Source organism: Papio anubis, chromosome 13 (assembly GCF_008728515.1).
Source record: "Papio anubis isolate 15944 chromosome 13, Panubis1.0, whole genome shotgun sequence".
NCBI lineage: Eukaryota > Metazoa > Chordata > Mammalia > Primates > Cercopithecidae > Papio > Papio anubis.
This window is the reverse complement of record NC_044988.1, coordinates 80,274,133-80,301,998: the sequence shown is the minus strand read 5'-3', so window position 1 is coordinate 80,301,998 and position 27,866 is coordinate 80,274,133. Positions and strand designations below refer to the sequence as shown.

Genomic DNA, 27,866 nt, shown 5'->3' with positions numbered 1-27,866 from the left:
GGCAGAATAACTCAGTGAGTAAAAATGTTTTAGTGAACACATCTTAAAGTGTTTAAAACCGTTGAACTTATTTAAAACTAATTGTTTTTATATGAAATACTGTTTATTATCTTTTAAAATACATCTCTATTATTGTTATTTTTAATAGAGAACGGGTCTTGCTATGTTGCCCAGGCTGGTCTCGAACTCCTGGGCTCGAGGAATCTTCCCAAGGTGTTGGGATTAGAGGTGTGAGCCACCATGCCTGGCCCTTGGTGTATTCTTATAAACATTTAAAAAATTATTTTTGAAATCACATTATGGCAATATTTACATGAACAAACCCACTTGTATTTGCAGTTCCCTAATGAATATATTTGTTATTTAGTCATGTTAGTTTTATGGCCTATTTCTATTATGTTCTATTTTATGGTCTGCTTCTACCTAGAAGTAACAAATGTGTGTTCTTATTTCTACTGATCTTTTTTTTTTTTTTTGTCTCTCTCTGTCGCCCAGGCTGGAGTGCAGTGGCCGGATCTCAGCTCACTGCAAGCTCCACCTCCTGGGTTTACGCCATTCTCCTGCCTCAGCCTCCCGAGTAGCTGGGACTACAGGCGCCCGCCACCTCGCCCGGCTAAGTTTTTGTATTTTTTAGTAGAGACGGGGTTTCACCGTGTCAGCTAGGATGGTCTCGATCTCCTGACCTCGTGATCCGCCCGTCTCGGCCTCCCAAAGTGCTGGGATTACAGGCTTGAGCCACCGTGCCCGGCCTCTACTGATCGTTTTTAACCCACTGTTATATAAGGCAATATAGTCTGAATCATATTTTTAATAGCCTGATAATAATCCATTAAGCTGTTAAACTGTTCATTAAACCATTGCCCTATTTTTACAGTTTTATTTCCTTTGTACTTGCTGTTTTAAAAAGCATTGTACTCAACAACTTTTATGTAATTTCTGTAGACTGATTAAGAGTTAGATCACTGATTTGAAACTAATATTCTTTGGTTTCCAAGTCGATTTTTTTTTCTTTTTTTTTGTTTTGAGGCCAGTTTGGCTCTGTCGCCCAGGCTGGAGTGCAGTGAAGGGATCTCAGCTCACTGCAAGCTCTGCCTCCTGGGTTCCCACCATTCTCCTGCCTCCCAGCCTCCCGAGTAGCTGGGACTACAGGCGCCAGCCACCTCTCGCCTGGCTAGTTTTGTGTATTTTTTAGTAGGAAGCCGGGGTTCACCGTGTCAGCCAGGATGGTCTCAATCTCCTGACCTCGTGATCCGCCCGTCTCGGCCTCCCAAAGTGCTGGGATTACAGGCTTGAGCCACCGCGCCCGGCCTCAAGTCGATTTTAAAATGTAGTTTAAAAACTTGACTTTCAAAAGTAACACCTGTTTGTGTTCATTTTAGAAAACAAAGAAAAACATAAAGAAGAAGAAGGAAAAAGTACCCATACTCCCCACCTAGAGATAGCCATTGTCAAGTGTATAGGATATTCCCTTCTAATATTTTCTCTGTAAATTTTATCTAGTTGAAATTCTACTGGGCATAATCTTATGTACTTTGTCCTTTCTCTTAATAGTATGCAGTAAGCAGAAGTGATGTTAATTCCATTCAGCTACTGCTATAGTGAACTCACTTCAGTGAACATCTTTGCAAGCCTATTTTTGCATTTCAGGTAATTTCTTTAGAGTAGATTCCCAGTAATATAATGTGCTAACTTAAAAGGCAGGGATGATTTTTATGACTAGAGATAGAAATGATTAAATTGATTTCCAAAACAATGATAATGCTTCATACTCCTACCGGCAGAGTTTGAGAAAAACTTAAAGATAGAAATTAGTATAAGTGAAATGTGGATTTGTAAAACTTGGAAAATGATTAGAGCGATGGGAAACTTTAGTAATAATCTGTCGTGGATGACATTGACTAGACCTCATTGGCAGATGTTCTCTCCACTGTGGTGATATCCTTCACTCATCCACAGTTTTGTCTTCTAACAGAGAACATTATGTTTCAAGCTTCCCTTAGTTTTTATGTCTTTTAATATGGTGTGAAAAGGTTTTTTTTTTTTTTTTTTTTTTTTTTTTAAACAGAGTTTTGCTCTGTCGCCAGGCTGGAGTGCAGTGGTGTGATCTCTGCTCACTGCAACCTCCGCCTCCTGGGTTCAAGCAATTCTCCTGCCTCAGCCTTCCTAGTAGCTGGTACTATAGGCATGTGCCATCATGCCCAGCTAATTTTTGTATTTTTAGTAGAGATGGGTTTCACCATGTTGGCCAAGATGGTCTCGATCTCTCGATCTCGTGATCTGCCTGCTTCCGCCTCCCAGAGTGCTGGGATTACAGGCGTGAGCCACTGCGCCCGGCCAAATTTTGTTTTTAACTGTATTCACTGCATCAACTGATGGTAGGGTATTCCTGATGAGTATACTTCTGTGAAATAACTGGTTAACTATTAGAAAATGGAGCAAGTACTCTAAAAATGGATAGCAAAGAATTAAAAACTAATTGGTAATTATATCTGTGCTGGTTTAGTGTGTATTTCGCATATTCCCCATAAGCTTACTTTTCTTCTAGATGCCATTGATATTACAGTCAGGGACCACTTTTGTGCCTTGGGGAAATAAAGTGAGCTTCCTTAGGAGGTAATAGATTTGCAGTTTCACCCATTACTGGAAGTAGTCACATGTAGTCCAATTAAATTTGACATCTAATTAGTGATCACTTACTAGACCCTGGAGATACAAAGGTGAGCAAGATGGAGGCCCACGTTCAAAAAACTCAGACTCGAGGGATGGGAACTGAATGAAGATACCATATGATAAATGCAATGTTAGAAGTTAGTTGCATATCTATTTTCCTATTAAATATAGTGAAGTTTAATAAGCATAGGAAGGAAATGGGGTAAGAGGAAGTGAGAGTGTGAATTTAAGCAGAGACCAAGACCAAGGCCCACCTTAGGGTGCTATTCATGTATTAGAAAAGGGCCACACGTTTTGCTGTTCTTCCTCGTAGTTGACATGAAGAGGGGACTCAATGAGCTGTGTTACCATGAAGATAAGGACTAACCAGGGGGGACAGCTCTTCATGTGCTGGGAGGAGACGGGATTTTATCCATGGTTCTCCAGACATTAGATACTTTAATGTAATGAGTCGTGTCTCCAAATGCAATCTTACAATGAATGTGACAGTGGGGTTAAAAAAATTGTATTGCTCAATGTAGGTTAATGGCATAATGCCAGTTGCTTATCTCAGAAAAGCCATTCTGTAAGAGCCAAAGCAAGACAGTTCAGACAAGCAGCTCACTTCTGGCTCTGTCCAAGGATAGACATTCCATATTCTTTGTGGAATGCTGAATTAGATACTTTTCAGGATGTTCCCTATGAATATTACTTCATCCAAAAGGATATTTTTGATAAGAACTGAGTGGCAGTGAGTTCAAGGTTATTAAGCTCAATACTGCATCCTGTCTTTGTGGTCAGTTAAGTGTAGGTTCCTGTGCTTTAAGCTCTGGCTTGACTGAAGATAGCATGAACAAAGATCAGCCTATGAGCATGGATTTTCTGGAGTCTTTTTGCTTCAGGGAGTAGAAGGAAGAGAAATGAAGGCTCTGACGCCTTTGGCCAGAGTTTGCAAGACTGGAAGTCTATGTGCTAAATGAATTTGGCCCCACATACAATTTATTTGCTCAGGTCAGATTTCAAAAGTCAACATAGACAGGTGGACATTGTGATTGTTCCTCGTGCAAGTGTAGTTTCTGTATCATGGAAGTTGAAGGTCTGTTTTCACTAGGCACTTCATGTATTTATGATACCTGGTTGGTCCCTGTGGGTATTTGTGTTTGTGACATTTGCTGGTATATGGTCACAGTATAATGATGTATGTGTAAGTTCAGAAGCAGCATAGAGGTGGCGGTGATTAATCTGGGTGGGGAGTAGGACCCATAAAAGGCTTCATTGAAAAGCTGTGACCGGAAAGATGAGTAGGTATTTGCCAGGCATGGAATTTGGACAAGGGAGGGTATTCCAGGAAAAGCCAAGTGCATATGCAAAGACAGTTGTGTGGATTAGCATTATATGTCAGGGGATTTCTGAGTAGATCCAAAGTGCTGGGGCTTAACAAGCAAGGTGAGTTATAGCCTAAGCCAGAAGTACCTGAGGGACTCAGTTTGCTGTACATGAGGAGGCTGGGCTTGGGGCAATGCGGAACCGTGGAAAAGGTTTAAAACAGATCATTGCCATACTACATTTCTGTTTTAGGAAGATTATTCTCCAAACACCCGAGAGAAATAGTTGCAGGTAGAAGAGACTAGAATAGCTTTTTTTAAAAAAAAGTTATTTATGAAAACATCTTTATTTTTCCTGTAAGTAGTTTTCCCAAGTGTAAGAATTACTTCCTATGGTCAAAAAAGAAATACACACATAAAGTTAAAAGCAAGGTTTGGAAAAGAAGAGAAAGGTGGAATGTTGGTTCTCTGAAATTATTTTTGTTTACAAAAATGATACTTGTATTCAGTATCACAGAACAATTTAATTGAAAAAATTACCCATAATTATATTATTGAGAGATATCCATGACATATCATTCTAGGTGACTATTGCTGTTTTTTTAATCCCAAATTAAATAGCTTTAAGCAATAATTTATTGTTATCTTTCACTGTACTGGGATGAAAGATCAGGCACTGAGGAAGGGCTTGGTTGATACCACTTGCGGTGGAAGGTTAGAGGGGTCCCTGATTATCGCTTTCCTTGTGGACTCCACTGAAATTATGAGGACAGCAGGGTATGAATTTTTTTTACACCCTTTATTTACATCTATTGAGATGATCATGTGTTTTTTAAAGGTTATTAATATACATTGTATGTATCAAAATATCACTATGTACCCCATGAATATGTACAACCATAATTTTTTAATAAGAAATTTAATATTTTTGATTGACAAATCAGAATTGAATGCATTTATAGGTACAATGTGATGTTTTGATCTATGTATACAGTGTATGATTAAACCAAGCTAGTTAACATATCCATCACTTTACTGACCTATATCATTTTTTATGGTGAGACATTTGAAATTTAGTCTTATTTTGAAATACAGAGTACATTATTATTGACTCTAGCCACTCTGCTGTGCAGTGGGTCTCAGAAAGAAGTTATTCCTCTTATCTGTCTGAAACTTTGTACCCTTTGATCAACAACTCCCTATCTCCCACCCTGCTGTTCTTCATCCCTTGCCCGCAGCCTCTGGTGACCATCATTCTACCCTCTACTTCTTGGTTCAACTTTTTAAGATTCTACCTGTAAGTTGAGATCGTATAGTACTGGGATATCTTAAGAGAGATAATTAGAGCTTGAGTTAAGGCAGTAACAGTGGGTTTGGAGGGAAGAAGGTAGACACGAAAAACATTTAGGAGGAAGAATTGATACAACTTGGCTATTGAATAGATATGGTGGGTGAGGGAGAGGGAAGAGTGATAGTGAATGGATGGCAATGCCGTTGAATGAGACGAAGTAGGAGAGAGTAACAAGGACATGGGAAGTGTATTTATATTAGATTGCCAGGGCTGCCATAAAGTCCCATGGACTGGGTGGCTGAAACAGCAAAAATTTATTTTCTCATAATTCTGGATGCTGGAAGTTGTAGAGAACTGTGAGGACTGCTTTCTTCTGAGGCCTCTCTCTTCGCCTTGTATGTGTGATCTCCTCCCTACGTCTTCATGTGGTTTTTCCTCTGTACTTGCCTGTATCCAACTTTCTTCCTCTTATAAGGACACTAGTCATATTGGATTAGGGCCTACTCTAATGACCTCATTTTAACTTAATTACCTGTTTATAGACCCTGGCTCCAAATGTGGTCACATTCTGAGGTACTGGGAGTTACGACCTCAGAATATGAATTTCTCGGGGGGACACAGTTTAGCCTAGAACAGGAAGGATAAGGAGTTTGGTAGATGTTGAATTTGCAAACCCTATGGAGTATGTGCTATAATGCATTTGGATATGTGAGAACACAGCCCAGAAAAGAACTCCAGATTTCGTATTTAAAACCATGGGCGTGGATAAAATTGTCTTCACCAGTAATACCCAACCTTGGCTTATTTTAAGAACACCTGGGGGAGCTTTTGAAACATACCATGTGCAGGGGGCTCACTTCAGGCCATGACTCAGTCTTTGAAAGAGAGGCCAGGGCAGACACATGGTCATTCTAATGTGATCCAAGGTTGAGAGGATGGGTCTAGGGTAAGTGTAGAGAAGAGATCTGAAAGAATGGCTTGAATCATTTAAGTGGTGGTTGGTAAGAGAGAGAAGGATGGGAAGGATGGGGGTTTGCGGGGTTTCTTGCCTGATGTCCATCCACTTCTCCATGATGGATGTGCAAACTGGGGAGTTTCTTTGAGGGGATTTAAGGCTTGGAAGAGGTGCTGAGAGAAATGGCAGCATTGATGGCTTCTCTTTGTGGGCTCATCTGAGATTAGAACGCATTGATTAATAGTGACAGCTTTACCTTGTCCTTAAGTTTTCCCCACGAGGCCTCTGGAGGCTGTGAATGGGAGCAGAACAGGCAGTTTGGAGTTTAATCATGATTGCGGTGTTAAAGGGCAGATTGACAGAAAGGAGCATGAATGGTAGGTAGCAGACTGGTGTGAGGGGAGCCCAGAGGGCTGACCATGGTATTTAGGCTGGGCATTGTGAGAATTGACCTTGGATAGGGCTGTTGAACAGGAAAGAATGGGAGGAGCAGGAGGCTGGGTATTTTGGAGGGCTGAAATAGTGTGTGTGAGCGCAAACAGCTGCATAGATGCACAGTTTCAGATATAAAGGGGGATTTTGAAGTGTCACAGGCAATTCTGAGGGATGAGGGGCTAAGTGGTATAGTCAGTTCAGAAACTAACTTGACAGATCAGACTGCTGGGTGTGATGAAATTGTCCTTGATAATGACTTGCTTGATGATTGAGTTGTTTGCAAGAGGGAATGAAGGTTGGGGAAATTTACTAGATAACCTTTAAGGTTTCTTCCAGCCTCAGGATTTAACAAAATGTCATTGTTTTGTGCCAAGCTCCTTGATCTCCCTTTTTTTCTTTTTCTTTTTGGAATCAGAATAGAGCAATCTGAAAAATGCCATCTAAAAATCTAGTTCTTATTGATCCCATTGTAATTGTAAATGTTTGACAGGTTATAGCCTCTTAAAATGCCTTTGGAATCCATTAATGCATGTTTCATAGAGTTCACACAGGGTAAAGTGGTACTTTGGTCAGAACATGCTTTGCTGAATGTCACTGATTTGTCTCTGCCACACAGCTGGCTTCTGAGGCTTATAATGGGCAATTAGGACAGGAAGGAGTTACTTAAGTTCTTTTTAAGGTAACATTAATTGGATTCATCTTTTACCACATGGTGAGGATCATGGTTATTACATTTACCATTTCGGGTTTGGTGTTTAACCTCTTTATTGTGGATTGGTTGGTTCTGGACATTTTCAGATTTAGTTTTGTGGTAGGATGTTTTGTCTGTAGTTTGCATGTGTATTTAGAACCGGAATGAAGTGTACTTTATAAAACTGTGACCCCAACAGCAAAAAGGATTTTACAAGCACTTTTGGCCTTCATTGTTATAGTATCTTCTTGTTCTCTGAGGACATAAATTTGACCTCATCCTGGAATTAAAAATAAATCCTTGAATGTATTTTTTGTTCTTGCTGCAGCAAATGCAGATATCAGCGACTTTCGTGATGAGTTTCCTTATTTAGGGGAGAACATTTTCTAAATCACATAAAGCTTAATATTAACAGAAGAAAATTTGAAAATTAAAATTATGAGAGTGAAATCCTAGACCTTTCACAAAGTTACAGGCTGAATCCAGCTGTTCTACCCTGTCCAGTCACAGGAATTCCTCCTTACTATTACTTGCAATTTTCCTTCCTTCATCCTCTCCTCTCTCTTTCCTTGCCTTTTTCTCCCCTCTCTTTTGGCATATTCCTCTCAATTAAACAGTTTCTTAGTCTTTTACCACCAACCTCAAAGAATCAAGTGTGAATGAAGTAATTGCTTTATTTTAGGCTCTTTATTTTGCCCCATCAGCCCCATTTAAAACTCTGTCTCATCCTCCTACCAAATCCCAGATAGTGTTCTCTTCTTTAGGGGACAAGCTTGGACTGGAACTGAAAGATGTGATTACCTCGGTCTCGTTCTAATCCCAGCTTTACCATCAACTGAGACCAACCCAGATTCACTTCCGCTTTTGTGGACTGCCAGGACACTGAGTGTGTGTGTGTGTGTGTGTGTGTGTGTACAAGCATGTGTGCATGCATGTGCATATTTGTGTTTGTTAAAACAATAACAGTTTGGCAAGCATAGAGTAAGGCATTGGTTCTCACTGTTTACTGTCATCAGAAATGCCAGAGGTGTGTATTTAAATGCAGAGTTTTCAGCCTGCTCACAGTGTTCACGATTCAGACAATTTGGGAAGGATCCAGGACTCTGCATTTTTTGTTTGTTTGTTTGTTTGTTTGTTTTTGTGAGACAGAGTTTTGCTCTGTTGTCCAGGCTGGAGTGCAGTGGCATGATAACTGCTCATTGCAGCCTTGAACTCCTAGGCTCAAGCAATTCTCTTACCTCAGCTACCTGAGTAGCTGGGACCACAGATGTGCACCACCATGCCTGGCTAATTTTTAAATTTTTTTTGTAGAGACGGGGTCTTGCTATGTTGTCCAGCCTGGTTTTGAACACCTGGGCTCAAGTGATCTTTCTGCCTTGGCCTCCCAAAGTGTTGGAATAACAGACATGAGCCACTGTACTTAGCTGAGACTCTGCATTTTTGACAGACAACTGGTGGGCCACATGTTCTTTGAGAAACAGTGGATTTGGGGACTTCAGTTATTATTATTTTGCATCTCACGGTACAGCATTTTTCAAAGTTGGGCCAATTTGAAATGGCTGTTTTATCAAACTGTAGGCAGTTTTTTGTTTGTTTGTTTGTTTTTTCATTATCATGTGCTCTCTAAACACCTCATATCCAAACATTAAGAGCAAGTGGGTTTCATCATATTCTGGACTGGTCAGAACTAGCCAGCAAGGGTACCATATTGTGTTTTAGGTGTCATCCTTGAAGGATAGAATAAATCAACTGTCGTGTTCTCAGTGAAAAGTGGAAAGAAGTTGTAAAGGATCTGCAAAATAGAATTATAAGACAGAGGAAAGAAAGAAACAGACAATCTGATCTCTATCTTCATCGGCCAGATAAGCTTTTGTGTTTAACGAATGGGATTCAGTTTGGTTACAAAAGAGTAGCTGGGTCCCAGGAATGGGTTTTTCAGTTAAGATAATGTGAACTACATTTGAGAGAGAATTTCTAGCAAACTCTCTGTCCAAGGACCTCATGACTGGCCTTGGAAGGTAGTGAGCTTCCCGTTATTGGAAGTGTTCCAGCACACATCATAGAGAATAGATTCTGCAGTGACTATAGGATTGGATAAGATGTAGAACTAGATGACCTCAGAAGTTTTCTTCCAATCATGAGATGCTATAAATTTTATGAACAACACACTTAAAATAGTTTTAGGACACTCTACACGAATTGAAGGCTGAAATAGGACTAGTTAAACTACGGTCAGTCAATTGATTATTAAAACCAAGCACAGACTTACACCCACTACACACACTTATGCCCACAAATGATAAATGCCAGGATAGTTTGGATTGCCTTTGAAGTTTATTATTTGCAGGTGCAGAAGCTCTTAAGTTTTAGTTTGTAGTGTTTCTAAAAGTGAGGCATTCTCTTGAACTGTCTTTGATGATTTGATGTTTATACATTGTGTCTGCTGTGAATTTGGAAAGCACTGCAGAATCACTTTTTCAAAGATCAGAGGAACGTGGGATAGAATAAATTAAGTTTTGGCTAATATTTGGTATTCTTCTTTAGGGATCTGCTTTCAGAGATCTGTTTCTGGAAGGAGAAGGGAAGTCATGACATTTTATGTGAACTCAACTGGACAATGTGAAGTTTTCCTATCATTAGCTAATAATATACATTTAAAGTCACATGGAAGTGTGTTGCCTGTGATCTGAATTTTTATTCCTAAATAAATTAGAGATTAAAATCTGTAGTTTCCAGTTCAAGGGTAGTATACCAAAAAAATTTGTCTGATGTGGGTTTTTATGTCATTAAGAAAAGTGGCAACAGTTAAGCATTATTGGCTTTTCCCTTTTTCTTGGTTGATTGGTCCTTTTCCCTTATCTTGAAGGGCAGTAGTAAATGTTGACTTTTTGCCTCTAATTCACCTCAATGATTGCACATTTTAACATGTTTTAAGATAGGTGGTTTTAGCCCCTGTCTTATTTTCCTGGTCCTCTTGCTTCCACTGCTCTGGTTCCCAAGAATCAAAATTGAGGCCAGATGTGTGTTAACATCAAGAAACTCTGACCGGCTCTCTTGTTCTCTCCCTCCCCAGATATTAATGCAAGAAGGGAACTAGGACACCAGGAACAGCTACTGTTAACATTCTCCTGTAATTTCTGCCTGTTATTCCTCTGCAAGACCTTTATGAGAGCTGCATGTAATTTTGTTCTGTGTTTAAAAATTTTAACATTTAAAGGCAGTGCTTTCCCATAACATTGTCTCTGAAAACATTGTATGTAAATATATAGATATATTGCATATTTGTTTTCAATTTTAAAATGGGATTTTATTGCACAAAGTTTTGTACACAATTCTAAGGCCAACTGACCTATCTATGTATCTATCTATCTATCTATCTATCTATCTATCTATCTATCTATATCTTTTCCTAATTGTGAAATGATAAGTGAAAATATGTAAAGTGTAAACTATATAAACAACAAAAACAAACGAGAATTTGTAAAATATAAAAATCATAGTAACTTAGCATCCATAATAAAATCTCTATTAATGTTTTTAAGTACCAAGTCTTTTCCCCTCCATATTTAGACATATAATTTATTCAATTATTGATTAGAAATTATAGGTAAAAATCATCCAAATCATGCAAATTCTCACAAACTAGAAATAGCAGCTGTTAACAGTTTTGGTATATGTCCCTTCATATACTCAAATATATATATGTGTGTATATATATATGCCCAGTATTATTTTCTATTAATTTTTAAATAACTTTTTTTACTATAAAAGTGATTCATATATAATTCAGAATCCCTGGAAATTATAAAAATTTAAATTAAAAATAGACTGAAATATTTCCACTCAAACATAAACCAATCATTTTTACCAGTTCTTCCAAATACGTACACTTATGTCTGTAAACCCCACACTTTTCAAAAAATAAAAATGACACAAGTATATATTGGTTTGTGGCTTTTAAAAAATATTTAGGAATGTGTCAAACATTTTTATGTCAATAAAGGCTCAATAAAATTTGTTTTGGTATGAATTTTTTTTGTTTTAATCTCATTCCTGACTCTAAACCTCACTTTGAGATTTCCCGTCTGTGCCTCTGTGTAATTTGTTTGTAGTAATGGTCCAGTTCACTAATTATCTCTTCAGTTGCACTTAATCAGCTGTATTACCTACTGAATTTCTAATTTGAAATACTGTGTTTTTATATTTCTAGGAACCCTGTTTCTATTTTTATTTTAGGAACTCTGTTTATATCTTCTTAAAAGTTGTATAGTCATTTTTAATATCCTTTAATAGTCCTCTTTTGCTCTTAAACCTATTAAACATTTTTATTTTATAGTCTGTATTTGATAATCCTAGTATCTGTAGACTTTGTAAATCTGTTTCTGCTATTTGTTCTTTTTGATGACTCCTGTAAATGTTGACTTGTTTCTGTACGTGCTTTGCGATCCCATCCCACTCCCCACTCTCCCAATGTAAGCTCATGTTTCTAGGAACTTTTTCTCTGGGAATTCTTTGAGAGCTTAAGGTGAATCAGTTCAGAAGGAATTTGTGTTTTCTTCTGTTTGATGCATTAAAGGCACTCTCAACCCATGTCCACATCAGATTGAATTATTAGCTTGAGGGTTTTGGGTGGCTACACCAGCAGTATAAATTCAGGTCATCCCCAGTTTATTAAGGGCAAGTGTCCGGATATAAATTCTCAGGGGCGACTGTTTCCTACCTAGATCCATGTGTGAGACAGTCACATTTTCTGACCCTCTCCTTGTGTGACATGGGTCAGTATTTTTATTATTAGTTCAGCTGTTAAGGGTAGGATGTCCCAGCTTTTTGCAGAGGTCTTTGATCTGACTTCCATTTTTCACTTGATTTCTGCTTTTAAAGCCAAAACTCAAAGTCACCTGGGATTATTGGGATGTAATCGGCTGACAGACTCCGTCGTCGTTGTTTTTTTTTTTTCTCTTTTCCCAGTTGACTTCTTGACTTATATTTGTTTCTTGGGAGATTCATGACTTTTGCCAAGTTGGGTAAGCATTTACAGAGGTGGAGGTGTGTGCTTGTGTATGCGTACACACACAGCAGTTTTACACGTTTTTGTGCCAGGAGAGTTTTCACTGTATTTTGCTCTTAGTATTCTGGGAAAAGATATCTATAGTGTGACTTTTAAAATAGTAGGACGTATTTTGTCCTTCAAATATATTGTTATTAATAACCTTTTTTTTTTCTTTTCTTTTTTTTTTTTTTTTTTTTGAGACAGAGTCTTGTTCTGTTGACCAGGTTGGAGTACGGTGGCACAATCTTGGCTCACTGCAACATCCACCTGACAGGTTCAAGTGATTCTCCTGCCTTAGCCTCCCGAGTAGCTGGGATTACAGGTGCCCATGATCACGCCCAGCTAATTTTTATATTTTTAGTAGAGATGGAGTTTTACCATGTTGGCCAGGCTGGTCTTGAACTCCTGAGCTTGGGTGATCTGCCTGTCTTGGCCTCCCAAAGTGCTGGGATTACAGGTGTGAGCCACCACACTCGATCTCTTAAATTAATACCACTTCTTGAAACCTTAAGGTTGCTTTCAATTTCACAGATAGAGTTTTGTAATGATTGTCCTCAATAGGTATGTTAGCACAGATTGCTGATTCTTTTCCAATGATAAACATCTTGAAGTAGAATTGCTAGATCAAAGGGTGTGTTTGTCTGGCTTTTGATACATATTGCCAAAATCATCCTTCAGGGACAGGATGAGGTTGTTCCATAGTGAAACCCCTGATCACAATGCACAAAAGTCCAGCAACTTCATTAACCTGAGTATTATAAATTTAGAAAAATTATCAATGTGTTGGGGGCATTTTATGTTTAAAATTAGATTATTTAATCACTTGAAGTTAGGCACAATTTTTTCTTATGCTTATTGATTGTTTGTATTATTTCTCATAAATTTCCTGTGGATGTTTGTCAACCATTTTTCTATTAGGATGCTCATCTAAAAATTTACTTGTTTAAGCTATATATTTAATACATATAATTTTCTTTTTTAAAACTTTAAGAATGTTAACAGTTTATGATGTGATATAAAGCATTTTTTCATATATGCATTTGTTTAATATAATGAAGCTTTAAATGTTTAGGGTAGTGTATTAGGCCATTTTTATACTGTTGTAAAGAAATACCTAAGACTAGGTAATTTATAAAGAAAAGAAGATTATTTGGCTCACAATTCTGTGGGCTCTACAGGAAGCATGGTGCTGGCATCTGCTCAGCTTCTGGGGAGGCCTCACAAAATTTACAGTCATGGCAGAAGGTGAAGGGTGAGCAGGCACCTCATGTGGCGAAAACAGGAGCAAACAAGCACCACTGAAAGAGAGAGAGAAAGGGAGAGAAGGAGTGAGTTAGTTGGGGTGAAGTGACACATGCTTTTAAATGACCATATCTTGAGAGAACTCAGATCACTTACCACCAAGAGGATGTTCCAGAATCATTCATAGGGATCTGTCCCTTGGTACAGACACCTCCCATCAGGCCCCACGTATAACACTGGGGGTTATATTTCAGTGTGAGATTTGGGTGGAGACAAATATCCAAACTATTTTAGGTAGTTACCTTTATCAGTCTTTTCTTTGGCCTTATGCTAAAATAGCCTCCTCTCAATCTGTGACTGTATAAACATTCTACTATATTTTCTTCTGGATCTCTTAAGGCTTTATTTTTCATACTTAATTCTAATGCATAAAAATTTGTTTATGTGCTGTAAAGAGTTATACCTTATACCCCTGTGAATTTATTTGAGTTGGCTTGCCTGTGTACCAATTTGAGGTGTGATTTGGATCAAGCCAAATTATTGGGGATTTTTTTTTGTGTTGAGTCTGTAACTTTTGAATATGTAATTACCATAGCATGGAATTGGTAATATAGATATTTGCACAGGTAATGGTGAACTCCAAATTCATGATGGAACAAGCAGGTAAGTGTGTTGTGTGTTAAGGAAGAAGGAATAAGGTAAAGGATGTGCCAAGACAGAAAGTTAATTATAATGCTTAACCTTTAGGGAGCATTTCCCCAACATTTTGTATATGTTTCTTTTTCTTCCTAATGGCCATTGGGAATGGTATGTGTGGGATTGACTAGGAAGGCTCTTGTATCACCAGAATTTGCAGTGACTTGAGAAAGCTGGGAAGATTATATTACCAGCACTTTGTGTCTTGTGTACAGCCTTTTGCATGCATGCATGCATGAATGAAGAAAATCATTGGACAGGAAATAGTTGTGTTAGAATACTTGAACTTTTGGGCAAACCAATTCTTCAGTTCATTTTTCAGTTTTAGTGGCTGTATGCCTTTATTAATTCCTCCTTTTCTTGTTCAATTACCCTTTATTGAGCACTGTCTATATTGCCAGGCACACTGAGCATTAGGATAAAGAAAGAATTATAGTGCTGGCTGTATCCTCAGGAAGCTCAAAGTCCAGCAGTTGTCTCATAACTGAATAGGGTTTAGTGTGATGAATGTTATGACTTATGTGCAAGGTACAGAGGTGATGGCATATAGCAGGGCACACCAACGCACTGCTGATGATGTGTGAGTGGCAGTGATTAAAAAGGAGACTCCTGAGACATCAGCTGGACATTGGAAGATTGAAAGATAAAGGGAGTTCATCTTGTGGATAGGCAGTGGAGGAAGGCATTTTAATTGTGAAAACAGAATATGGAAGGCATGAAGTACCATGATGTTTTCTAGGAACTCCAGGTAGTTTCGTTGGTAAATAATGTAAGACTTGCTAGTGGACGAGGCAGAGGCTGGATCAGGGGAGGTCTTGTGGAATGTAAAAAGGAATCTGAAGTTTGCTTCCTCCCTCTTAATTCTTTTTTTTTTTTTGAGACACGGTCTCTACTCGTTGCTCAGACTGGAGTACAGTGGTGCGATCACAGTACACTGCAACCTCCGCCTCCTGGGCTCAGGTAATTCTCTCACCTCAGCCTCCCGAATAGCTGGGGCCACAGTCACACACCACCACACCTGGCTAATTTTTTTCACCATGTTGCCCAGGCTGGTCTCCTGAGCTCAAGCAATCCACCTGCCTCGGCCTCCTACAGTGCTGGGATTATAGTCTTGAGCTGTCTTGCCAGGCCTTCCTCCCTCCCAATTCTTAACAATTGAAAGATTTCCACAGTTTTGTTAGATCATTGCAAGAGGTTAAATTGGAGAGAGACAGAGAAATGAAATGAGATTAGAGATAGAGATCCTTGCAATTGTCCAGGGGAGGTAACTTGAACTCAGTAAGTGACAGTGGGGGCTGGAGGAGAAAGAATTGTTTTTTTTTTTGAGACTCTGTCACCCAGGCTGGACTACAGTGTTGTGATCACGGCTCACTGCAGGTTCGACCTCCTGGGCTCAAGCAATCCTCCTGTTTCAGCCTTTTGAGTACCTGGGACCACAGACACACGCCATCACACCCAACTGTTTTTTTTTTCCTCTGTTTTTTTTGAAGATGGGGTCTCACTTTATTGTCCAGGCTTGTCTCAAATTCATGGGCTCAAGTGATCCTCCCACGTTAGCCTCCCAAAGTGCTGATATTATAGGCATGAGCCACCATGCCCAGCCAAGAATGGATTTGAATCTATTAAGTTCGAATGTTGGATTATGTTCTGGAATGGGGATGCATAATTAAGCATCACCAGACTGTAAGTGTCTGTGGAATTTATTGGTATGAATAAGATGGCCTAAGGAGAGTAAGCAGAAGTAGAATAGGAAAGGGCTAAGTACAGAGCTTGTGGGTAAGCCAACATTTCCTAGTCATCAGGGGAAGAAGGTCCTTCGAAGATGCTTAAGAAAAAGCTATCACAAAGATAATAATCAAGGGAGCATGGTGTCGTGAGTAGGGCAAAATTAAAACGAGTGATTACTGTTGCAAAATGCCAACAAAAGGTCAAGTAAGATAAGGACAGAGAAAGATCCTTTTTAGAGGACAGTGATCTTACAGTTTTGAGTTGGTGGAGGAAGCCATGGTTCATTATATAAAAACGTAAAAGCAATAAGCACTGTTTCTTCAGTATCCTGGGCCTTGAAAAGGGAGGATGGGGAAGAGAGACGGGAGAGAAGGAAGAGAAAGAAGTTGGGATCAAGGGAGTATTTTTTCTTTCTTGAATAGTAAATTTAGCGTGTTTATATTCTGAGGACTGGGAACTGAGAAGAAAACAAAACTGAAGCCACAGAAGAGAGAATAATTGAATTAAGTAAACTGCAGTTCAAAACAAGATGTGGCCAACTGAAGACTAGGATGAATGGGAGAGATGTCTTGCAAAGTCATTGTTAGCCAAAATTGACGGTGACTATCATTGGAGGATCAAGACATGCATTTCACAAATGTTTATGAGCACAAAGAACTATGGCAGCTGTGTACTGGGTGAAGGATGGAGCCTTGATTATGCCCTCATGGAATGATTAGTTTTTCTTAAGTCTGGGTTGTTGGGATGAACTTCATTGAAATAGTTAATGTGACTTTGACACTACTAACAGTATGAATATTACATGTTAGTTGGAGTAGTGGTCCAAGACATATATAAATCAGTTATTTCTGAGTTACGAATTCTGAGCCTAATTATTGTTACCATTATATTGTTGTTTCTGAGAGCCATATAAATCTGAGATACAGCTGGAGGTTTGGGAGAATAATTCCTAGAATATGTGGCTGCAGCATCTCCCCTTAACTCCCACAAAACATGGTTTGGTTTTCCTGGTCCAGCTCTGTGGGATGGTGGAGGAGGAAGCTCCTGATCTGGCCACGCTGCATTGGCTCCTGGGTGACTGCCCTTTCTGTGATTGCAGCCACCACTTTTTAGTCCCTGAACCCCAAATAATAGGTCACCATACTTATCCTCCCTTCCCCAAAGAGGAGATTTTTCTTCCAAAAAACAAAACTCTTTAGGGCATCCTCAGGAATGCCTATGTCTTTGTAACACTTTAAGCACCCAAGATAGCCCTTTGTCTTTTGGTTTGTGGTTCACTGTATTAAGCAAATTACATTCATTGTCCCTAGAGAATGGGTTCTAAGTAGATTTGTGTGCCACCCTGCTGGTCTCACTCTTGCCTGCTTTTACTTGAGATGTGAGGGTGCATGTGTTGACTCTGTCTTACCTGGGAGTGTTCTGGCTTGCCTACTAAACTCCAGGGATAGGGACAGCCATAATCTTCCCTTCTCTGTTTGTGACTGAATTTCTGTGGTTTAAATATGTGATATAAAACTTACACATTTCAGCTGATTAATAACAGCTATGCAGGAAATTCAATTCTGAGGCAATTTTAACGTAGTCATTGATAAAATACAAACTATCATAATAAAATGATTCAATTTACAGTTGCTTCCACAGGAGCAGGGGATTTCCATTTCACATGGGATCCTGATGATCTGCCTGGATTCCCAGAATTTCTCATCTGGGTATACAAATTAGGTTTCTTGTAACCAACACTTCATATTTTATTTTATTTTATTTTTGTAGAGATGGGGTCTCACCATGTAAACCAGGCTGGTCTCAAACTCCTGGCCTCAAGCAGTTCTCCTGCCTCAGGCTCACAAAGTGCTGGGATTACAGGTGTGAGCCACCATGCCTGGCTCCCTTCATATTTTAAAGAGAAGTTACACCTATAGTGCTTTTGACTTTTGATGGACACATCTTTCTAGAGCATAGTTCTTGTATTTATCTTTTACTGAAAGTTGTAATTGCTTATTTCCATTAGCCTCAGCAGGAAAAATCCTATCTCTGGAGTTTTAGGTCCCTTGGTTTATCCTTATTTCGATTAGGAATAAAGAATACCTACCTATTCAACTCTCAAACAGCAATGAATATTGCACTGTGTTCATCCTCACTATCTCCCATTATTAGTTTATATTCTGGGACACTTTTTCTCTCTTTAAGGATAAGTTCATTCAGAAATATGTTCCCACATTGAGCCATACTTCTGGTTTTGTGTGATTAACTTTGGCACCCCATGAGTAGTGTCTGTTAAAATTAAAGGCTTGTTTTGCCTCAAGAGAGCTAGAAAACATATACATATTGCTGTGATTTACTGTTAAGTGTGCAGATTGAAGTGGTTTAGAAGTTTTAAATTAGTTTCCCAAAGGAAATTTACAACAGAAGTATAATAGATGAATATGTGATTAGTACTGTATTCCTTTTGTAAGTAAATTAAACAGTTTTATTATGATAGCTTGTATTTTATCAATGACTATGTTAAAATTGCCTCTGGAATTGAATGTTCCTGTGTAGTTGTTATTAATCAGCTGAAACGTGTAAGTGTTATATAAAGTAAAAAGAGCTGTAAACAGGAGAAAGTCTCAAGATACAACTTTAAAAAACCACTGTTATTTCCAGGTAAAATATTTAATTTCCAAAGAAGGTTAGCATATATTAAAAGCTAAATCTTGTTCTGCATTTTTGGCTACATTTATATGAATTTTATATGGAAGTTTCTATCCAGGGTATTTATTAGTCATTTTAGAAGTTTTTATCCAGGGTATTTATTAGTCAGCATCTTATATGTTCTCTGAGAGGCTATATATATTATTTTTTAAAACAGAATTCTAATTGAGCTTTTAATCTGTCTGCTGATCAGGAACATTACATGACTCTCTTTGGAGGGGAAGGAAGCCAGTGGTTAGTTTTAGGTATAAAAGAGATCTTCAAGCACGATATCAACTTTTTAACCTCTTGTTTCTGTATCATTTCAGGAGATAGAGGCAGCTTTCCCTACATTAGATTGTTAGCACAGAGTAACAGTAGAAGGGTTCAGAAATGAAGCTAAAAGGAAGTAAGAGACCAGCATGATGCTGGAGTTCCCCGAGGCCAGTCAAATTATGTTCAGGCCTTTAATCCATCTGGATGTTAGTTCTGTTTATGATGTGAAGTTAGGGTGTCTGATTATGTACATTTTTCCTTTTGCCTTACAACCATTTTTTTTTCCAGTCCCTTTGTGTCCCCACTGTAATGTCATGTGTATCATCCATGTAAGACTGTTTTGAGACTCTGTGTACCTCTGAATGTCTAGCCTGGAACAATTGTCACTTTACCTTCATTATATGGCTTTTTATATATCTTACTCATTGGTAGGTCAAGTCTTCTACTTCTGTTCTCTTAATTTGTATTGACTGTTTTGGTCCTTAGCATTTCATTGGAAATTTTGGAGCAGGTTCATCTGTAGACTTTCTTGGACTTTGAATTTAAATAATCATTTTGATTACAAATAAGGAGAGTTTTGACTCTTTTACTCCTTGCATGTTATTTATTGTTGTCTTGTTTCATTGAATTAACTAGCCTGTCTAGAACTGTGTTGAATAATAGGAGTAATAGTGAGATTCTTGTTATTCCTGATGTTGAAGAAAATGCTTCTAATGAGAACCCTATTCCTTTTTGAGGAGTATTATTTAAAACAGCCCAGCATTTCCATGTGTTTGATTTTAGCATATTAAAACATAGGAAACACACAGTGAACAAAAGGGGTTATTATGAGCTTAGCGTACTAGCTGTCTTAATGTTTTCATTGTTTTAGAGGCATTTAGTTAGATTTAATTCTGACTCCAAAATGACCGACCTCTCTGGAGACTGTATTTTGTAGGAGAGAATAAGAGTATTTCCATTTTAATTGAAAAGTGGCGAAGTGTCCTTCCACTTCGTAATTTTTGTGGACAGGATTCCAGCACCGTCCAACAGATTTTTGCGATAATGGAAAATGTTGTATTTCTGCACTGTGCACGTAGAAGAGCAACCATCATATTGGACAATGCGGGCTTAGACTTTGGAGTTCTAACCACGCCCCATTTACTAGCTGCCTAGTTCCTGCCTGGTTTCAGAAGGCTTATTCTTTTGGGCGAGCACAGCTCACACTGAGGCACATGGCTGGGGGCGGTAGTGCAGTCCTTGCTGGATTGCAGCCATGGCTCTCCTTTTAGCCTGGTGCCTTTGTGCAAGTGAGGAGCTGGCACCATTGACAAGGGTGATCCCGGTGACTACCTCTGGAGGCTCTGGGCCCTGACTGCTGAAACAGGAAAAAACCCTGGCCCCATGCCCCTAAGAAGTCACCCGATCAAAGTGGAGCCCGTTGTTTCCTCAGTCACAAGTCAATGCTAAGAGATTTGGTTAGTGACAAGGAAATTTTTCATGTTAGAATTCTTGTACCCAGCTCCTTTAGAACTGGACTACTGTTCTCCCATATTCAGGAGGCCATGAACCAACCAGTAGATTGTTTATTGTGCTTACTGATTTATGAAAAAACTTCTTTGTACAGAACTTCTGAAAGGGGTAAGAGAAAGGGAAGAATAGCAGTGTTATGGACTGAAGATTGTGTCTCCCTGAAATTCATATGTTGAAATCTCAGTCCCCAGGGTGATGGTATTAGAAGGTGATTAGGTCATAAGGGCTCCGCCCTCATGAATGAGATTAGGGGCCTTATAAAAGAGACACTACACCCGGTGTGTTGACTCACACCTGTAATCCCAGCACTCTGGGAGGCTGAGGCAGAAGATTTGCTTGCGCTCAGGAGTTTGAGACCAACCTGGGCAACACAGCTAGACCCTGTGTCTACTATTAATAACAATTTAAAAAAATTAGCCTGGCGTGGTGGTGTGTGCCTGTAGTTTCAGCTTCCTGGGAGGTTTAGGTGGCAGAATCACTTGAGCCTGGGAGTTTAAGGCTATAGTGAGGTACGATCGCGCCACTGCAGGCTGGGTGGCAGCAAGACCCTGTCCTCACATGCTCTTAGGAGTTTCATTAAATGTGACCCCAGAAGAGCTCTCTAGCCCTGTTTCCACTTGTGAGGCTATAATGAGAAGATCACAGACCACAACCCTGAAGAGGGCCCTCATCAGAGCCCAACTTTGTTGGCACCCTGGTCTTAGACTTCCAGCCTTCAGGTCTGTAAGAAAGAAATGTTTGTTGTTTAAGCCACCCAGTCTGTGGTAGCTTTCATAGCAGCCTGAACTGACTAAGACAAGTGGATAGCTGTTTGGTTGTTTTAGAAAGCAGGGCTGCACAGTGTGGGGATGCTGTTGCTGCTCATTCCTGCTGATTCCAGTGTTCTGGAAAATGAGGTAGGGTGGGGGAGGTCTGAACCTTCTAATTTATTTCTAGCTGTTCTTTTTTAGCAAGCAAAGCATTCATTGGACACCAATTGCTTTTAATTCAGTTCCATCTGCACTGTACTTAATAGATATTACTCCCAGGTTCTTATAAATGGCTGGCTGTTATTCTTGGTTTCTTAGCTATTTTGAGTTTTTGTCTTCATGTATATTTTGAGTGGAAATTGGATATGGACATATTGGGGAATTGGGGCTGATGTTGTCTTTATTCAGAAGTCACTTTATGACCATTTGCGGGATATATTAATTTCACCATAGGTTTTGATCTTAATAAAATGTCTCTGGGTTGAGGTGACTGATCATGAAGATTTTAGACTTTAATGTTTCTTAAGAGGATTGATACAGCCATCCAGAGAATAATGTAGTATATGGGAGTTATCTTTTGACAGATCAAGTTCCATTTCCAAATGGTATAAAATCCACCTGTGTCCACAGCCTTATGCCTTCTTTTGAATCTATGATTTAATAACTTAAGAAATCTATCTATGCATTAGATATTGCCTTTCCGATAGAGCTATAGTGTGATCTTATGCTCATGAACAGAAAATGAATTTAAGAATCCTCAGACCTATTGGCCAATTCTTTTATTTAAGGAGAACTTGCTATTGACTTTGTCAAAACTAAATCTGTTGCCTTGGGCGGCACCCTCCAAAATTCAGATTCAGATGGATTACACTAAATACCTTTATGCTACAGATCAAGTCATATAATATGGAGGTACATTTGCAGCTCCCTTATTGTTGTAGATGCTTGCCGGGATGAAGTTCTCAAACTTAACATGCTCTTAGGAATTTCATTAAACATGTGTGTGTATTTTTAATGTCCAAGATTTATAAATGGTAACACCTGCCCTCAATTCTTTTTTCCACTGGTCCACGGTGTTTCAGTTATAGTCTTTATTGAATCATTCAAACGTTCTCTCCTAAAACAGTATTTCTGGCAGTCCTTATAATTGACCAAGTGGAATGGGCTTTAGTTTGGATGAAAGTCCACTTTATTTATTTATTAATTAATTAAAATGCCAAAGTTGTCTTTTATGCCAGGTATTAAAAGCACTTAAAACTGTTTCTAATCAACAATACTAAACACTTAAGATACTTATCAGAGACTTTAGTCTTGAATTATATATTATTTCAAATTATTATTTCCAGTTCTATTAAAGACCATGTGAAGCCACTGATTTATTAAATGGACAGTTTAGTGAGTGGGTCTTAAAGTGTGGCCCCATGACCAGCACCAGCATCACCTGGAGACTTGTTAGTAAATGCAAATTCTTGCATCCACCCCGGACCTACTGAATCAGACATGCAATGGGGTGGGGCTCATACATTTGTGTTCGAACAAGCCCTCCGGTGAATTCTGTGTGCCACATATTACAATTTGAGAACCACTGGTGTAATGCAGTAGTTAACACCCCTAGCTTTCAACCTAGACCCACTTTGGGTGCTTGTTAAAATACAGATTCTTGGTTCTCTCTCATACAGCATCTTATTCACCAGCTTTGGAGAAGACATAGGACTCAGTGTTACTATATTCTGCAGTAAAGCTTGCTCTGCTCACCTTGTATCATATTAGATCACTTACTAGCAATAAATGTAGAATATAATACATTTGTTCTAGTCCAAGTATCTGTGAAGAACTCTGATTTAAGATAATGGCATGTAATCAGATATATGCTTCAGAATTAAGGAGACTTAAAAAAAATACAGGTGTCTAGGTTCTACTAAATCAAAAACTCTGTTTTGTTTAAGTCTGGTTTTGTTTTGTGTTTTAAGTTTCATGGGCGCTATACCATGCAAGAGCCATTTATTTTTATCTTCAGCTTTCACTGAGAGTTGATAAAGAAGAAATAGCCATATTAATATTTTTGTATATTTTATACCATTTGATAACTCTTACTAGGATTTAGTAGAAGAAAATAACATCTCTTTCTCTCAATAGTTCATATGCAACTCTTCATTTTCCCTTTTGCTTTGGTTACCAGAGAGCTCAGAGTAAAATTTTGCACTCAGTTTTGAAATACCTATTTCCCTTGCTTACTTTAGTCCATGACTCGTGTTCTTTATAATCTTCTGTAACATATCTGAAACTTATTTGGAAGTAGATGAGGCTCCAAAACTAAGTAAATGATGAAATATCTGTCCTTTGCTTTGAAATGGGCTTCTTGATGGACTCTTTCCCAGCTTGGGATCAGTGTCTTCTTTATAGTGTCCTTCTTTTCATAGACACAATACAGTTGTTGGTAGCCTGACTGTGAAAGAGTTAATGTTTCCCAATACCAGGCACTGACATAGGCAGTAGGAAAAATCTGGTTCATTTCATTTCAAAATACACCATACCACGAATAAGTACGAACAGCTGCAATTTGGGCTTGGGGCCAAAGGAAATCAGTGTGGTGCTATGAATTCCAGCTGAGAGGAGGAGTTCATGTAACTTGGATCAGAGATCAGTCTCCATAACGAGACCATCAGACCCCAGAAGGAGAAGGGTCCTCGTATGTCACTTCAGTTACCTCCACAGTCACCACCGAAAGAAACTGGGGTAGTTCTTTGGAGAACTGGCCTTTTAGAAATCTAAAATTATACCCTTGGAGCCACTTCTCTGCAATGGGTTGAACACATCACATTTTATCCCTTGCCCCCAGCACTATATTACTGTAAAATGGGGAAATCTGGGAATACAAAAGATTTAGAGACTTGCCACCTGCTCATTTTATCGCTATGACTTGGCTTAAAACAACAGTCACTCTAACCTCAGCCATTTGGCACATGCTTCCTTCTCAAGCCCCAGGAAATTCTTGGTCAGGTCAAACCCACAGCCACTGAGTCTGGTTGTTTCTTCTTCTCCCAGATTTGTTAGGGAATATCGGTTTAGTAAAACTTAATTTTTTGTAAGTGGACTCCTTTTGTTTCAGAATTCCCTTCCTTTAAAAATATTTTTATATTTATTATTATTATTATTATTATTATTTTTTGAGACGGAGTCTTGCTCTGTCACCCAGGCTGGAGTGCAGTGGCCAGATCTCAGCTCACTGGAAACTTCGCTTCCTGGGTTTACGCCATTCTCCTGCCTCAGCCTCCCAAGTAGCTGGGACTACAGGCGCCCGCCACCTCGCCTGGCTAGTTTTTTGTATTTTTTAGTAGAGACGGGGTTTCACCATGTTAGCCAGGATGGTCTCGATCTCCTGACCTTGTGATCCGCCCGTCTCGGCCTCCCAAAGTGCTGGGATTACAGGCTTGAGCCACCACGCCCGGCTATTATTATTTTTTAAGTAGAGATGACATCTTGCCATGTTGGCCAGGCTGGTCTTGAACTCCTGGTCTCAAGTGATCTTCCTGCCTTGGCCTCGGAGAGTGTTGGAATTACAGGCGTGAGCCACCACACCCAGCCCAGAATTCCCTTTCTAATGTCATAATACCTTATCTCTTTTTTGGAGTGGTCATCAAATCCCTTTTCACACTAGTTAGAAGTTTTCTGTGTGACATTCTCTATTCTGTACATATTTGGACTATCCCCCTGTGTTTTTTGGACATGTAGGACAGCATCTTTCAGGCCAATTAGCAGATAGAAGTCTTTCAAGTGGGGCCTCACAGCTGTTTTTAGGTCTCCAGTTGGTTTTTAGGTCATGTTCAGACATAGGGACTTTGTGGCTACTTTGTGGTTTTACTATCTTCTCATAGTTTATTAAAAAAGAGGCTTCTTTTCCCTTCCATTTTCTGCTGCTTTCCTGATAAAATACTTCAGCCATTATTTTTAAAAGTGTCCGCTATTATCTTTTAAACTCTTTCATAACAGGAAAACAGGAGTTAACCACTCACATAAGTTAGAGAGGGGACCCCTCCCCCCTTTTCTGGTGATTTTCATAGTTACTAAATCATTGTGAACAGAGAAAAGTCACTTAATTCCCTTTGCTTCACTTCCTGATTTCTTCAACAGAGTGGTAACGTTTGAGATGTTATTCATAGAATTGTATATCAAAGAATGAGGCCAGCTCTTTCTTGGTGCCCCCTCAAGTTGGTAAAATCACGTATATGACTTCTCAGGAAGCCGGAGTATTTACATATCCTCTACCCAGCTGGGAATAATTCATCCTCTAGCACAATACTAGTTTTCTTTAGATTCCCCTCTATACTTACTGTTTTAGAGAGGTATTGCCAAGAGGGTTTTCAATGAGGAAGAATGGTAATATGCTGGGAGCAGGAAAGGAAATGAAATTCAAGCGTCTCATTATTTTTCCCATGCTGAAGTAGATACTAGGATTGTATTCCACAGGTCTTATTTTCTTCCCCATCCCCCGCTCAAAAACTTTGGGCAGGATGTATAAGTCTAGACTTAGGTTATATACTGATTTTTTTTTTAAGCTTTTATCTCCAGTTTAATTAGAGGCTGGTGAAGGAAACTGGCTTTCTTATTTGGCTCTCAAACTTTGAAAATAAACAAAACTTTCATATATTTGAATAGCACATTTGGGCCAAACAACATCTGGAAGAGATTAGTCTCACTGGTAGGCAGAAGAAATTTCATAATGTACCATCTTCAAAGAACATGGTACCTCGTCACATTTCTCATGTGACATGTATCCTGGAAACAGAAGTACTTACGGCCACATTGCTGGAGCATCTGCTTTTATCTTTGTTTTGTGTTGAACATAAATGTATCTTTCTAATACTGTGATATTTCTTTAGCTTTTTTGAAAACACAGCTAAACCTGGTGGTATGATGCTGCCTGCACTGTTGACTGTGGTCTAGACTTCTCCTTTTTCAGAAGACCTATTTGACTTTTGGCAACATGCCTCTTAGAGTTTGTGATTTGTTTGAGACATCTTTTCCTGTCTTCTCTAAAATCAGGCACATGTGTGTCTGGGGTAGTCATGTACTTTGTAATAGTCACTTCTAGCCAGATCTTGGGGATGTCTATTCTTGTGGTTAGTAGTGACACATGAACCCTCTCTTCCACTTACAATTATTTTATGTAAGATGACTGCCTCTCCTTCTAGCCCTGCTACTTCCTCTGCTCCTCTACTCTGCCTCCCTCAAACTTATAGAAAAGTTGCAAGTACAGTAAAAAAAAAAAAAGTGTGAAGAACCTTTTATTTCCCTAAGTCAATTAAGAGTGAATTGTTTACACGGATGCTCTAACATCCTCAAATACTCTGTTTTTCTCACAAACAAGCACATTCTTCAACATACTCACAAAGCAACCACTGAAATCAGTAAATTAACCCTGTTATCTTACTATCATCTAATTATCAGATCCCATTGAAATTTACTCATATTGTCCCAACAATATCCTCGATAGTGAAGTATCCAGCTAACCATCTTGCATTGTATTTATTACTAGGTCTTTTCTAAGTCTACTTTATTATGGAATAGTTTCTCAGTTTTTTCTTGGCTTTTATAACCCTTGATCTCTTGATTATAGGCTGTTTATTGTATAGAATGTTCCTCAGTGGGTTTGTTTCATGTTTCCTGTTGATTCAATTCAGATTTCGAACTTTTGGCAGGAATATGACAGAAGTGATATTCTCATTGCATTTCATCAGGTGGCACACACTGTTGATTTGCTCCATTATTGGTGATATTATTTTAATCACTTGATTAAGGTGATGTCTTCCAGACTTACTTACTGTGAAGTTATTATTTTGCATTTTATAGTAAGTATTTTGTAGGGAAGTGTTTGAGTCTCTGTAAATACCATTTTTTTGGTCAAACTTTTATTTATATTAAAATGAACTTATGGATTCTTTTTTTGTTTTCAAAGTTAGAAATAATTAGACCAGTGAGTACCTTTGAAACTAGTTTCCTTGTCCTTTTTACATGTCTACATAATTCTTTAAGTGCTGTCTTAACTGTCTGCTCAAGATGTCCAAGACATCATGTATTTCCCTAATCTGAAGAGCAGACATATCTCCAAGGAGCCTGGCTCCTTTCTGTAGAGAATGGTATTAAGAGACCAAGATATAAGTGTTAGGTGTGCTCATTGTTATTGGGATATCACTACTGCCAAGCTTCTCACTGTGCAACACACACATTGATAACTGTTTTTATTTCTATTTCTATTGAAAACCTCTCTCCTTCTCTCCTGGATTACCCCAGTCTTTCTCTCCTGGTTGACCCCTCATCTTTCAGGCTTTGACACAAACTCTGGGCTGCCTTCCCATGGGGATATCCTCTTCACTTCACTTAGACTCTGACATGCTGCACTGGGTTGCCCTTGCATTGTTACAAACGTATAGTTTTTAAAAATTAGTTTGTGGTATCAGGCAGGGGAACATCACACACTGGGGCCTGTCAGTGTGTGGGGGCTGGGGGAGGGATAGTTAGGAGAAATACCTAATGTAAATGACGAGTTGATGGATGCAGCAAACCAACATGGCCTATGTATACCTATGTAACAAACCT

The 27,866-nt window shown here is 38.9% G+C and overlaps 1 protein-coding gene across 7 annotated transcripts in view; it reads left to right on the top strand.

Moving 5' to 3' along the window:
* LPAR1 (lysophosphatidic acid receptor 1) overlaps positions 1 to 27,866 on the top strand; it is a 170,951-nt gene that overhangs the window by 19,538 nt on the left and 123,547 nt on the right. The window contains exon 2 of one of the 7 annotated variants that reach the window (XM_031654395.1): positions 1,552 to 1,647. The exons of 5 other annotated variants lie outside the window; for them this stretch is intronic. The gene's annotated coding sequence lies outside the window, so the exon portion shown is untranslated. Of the gene's footprint in view, positions 1 to 1,288; positions 1,648 to 27,866 lie in introns of those variants that run through there. One more of the 7 variants, XM_031654393.1, reaches the window with a different exon arrangement.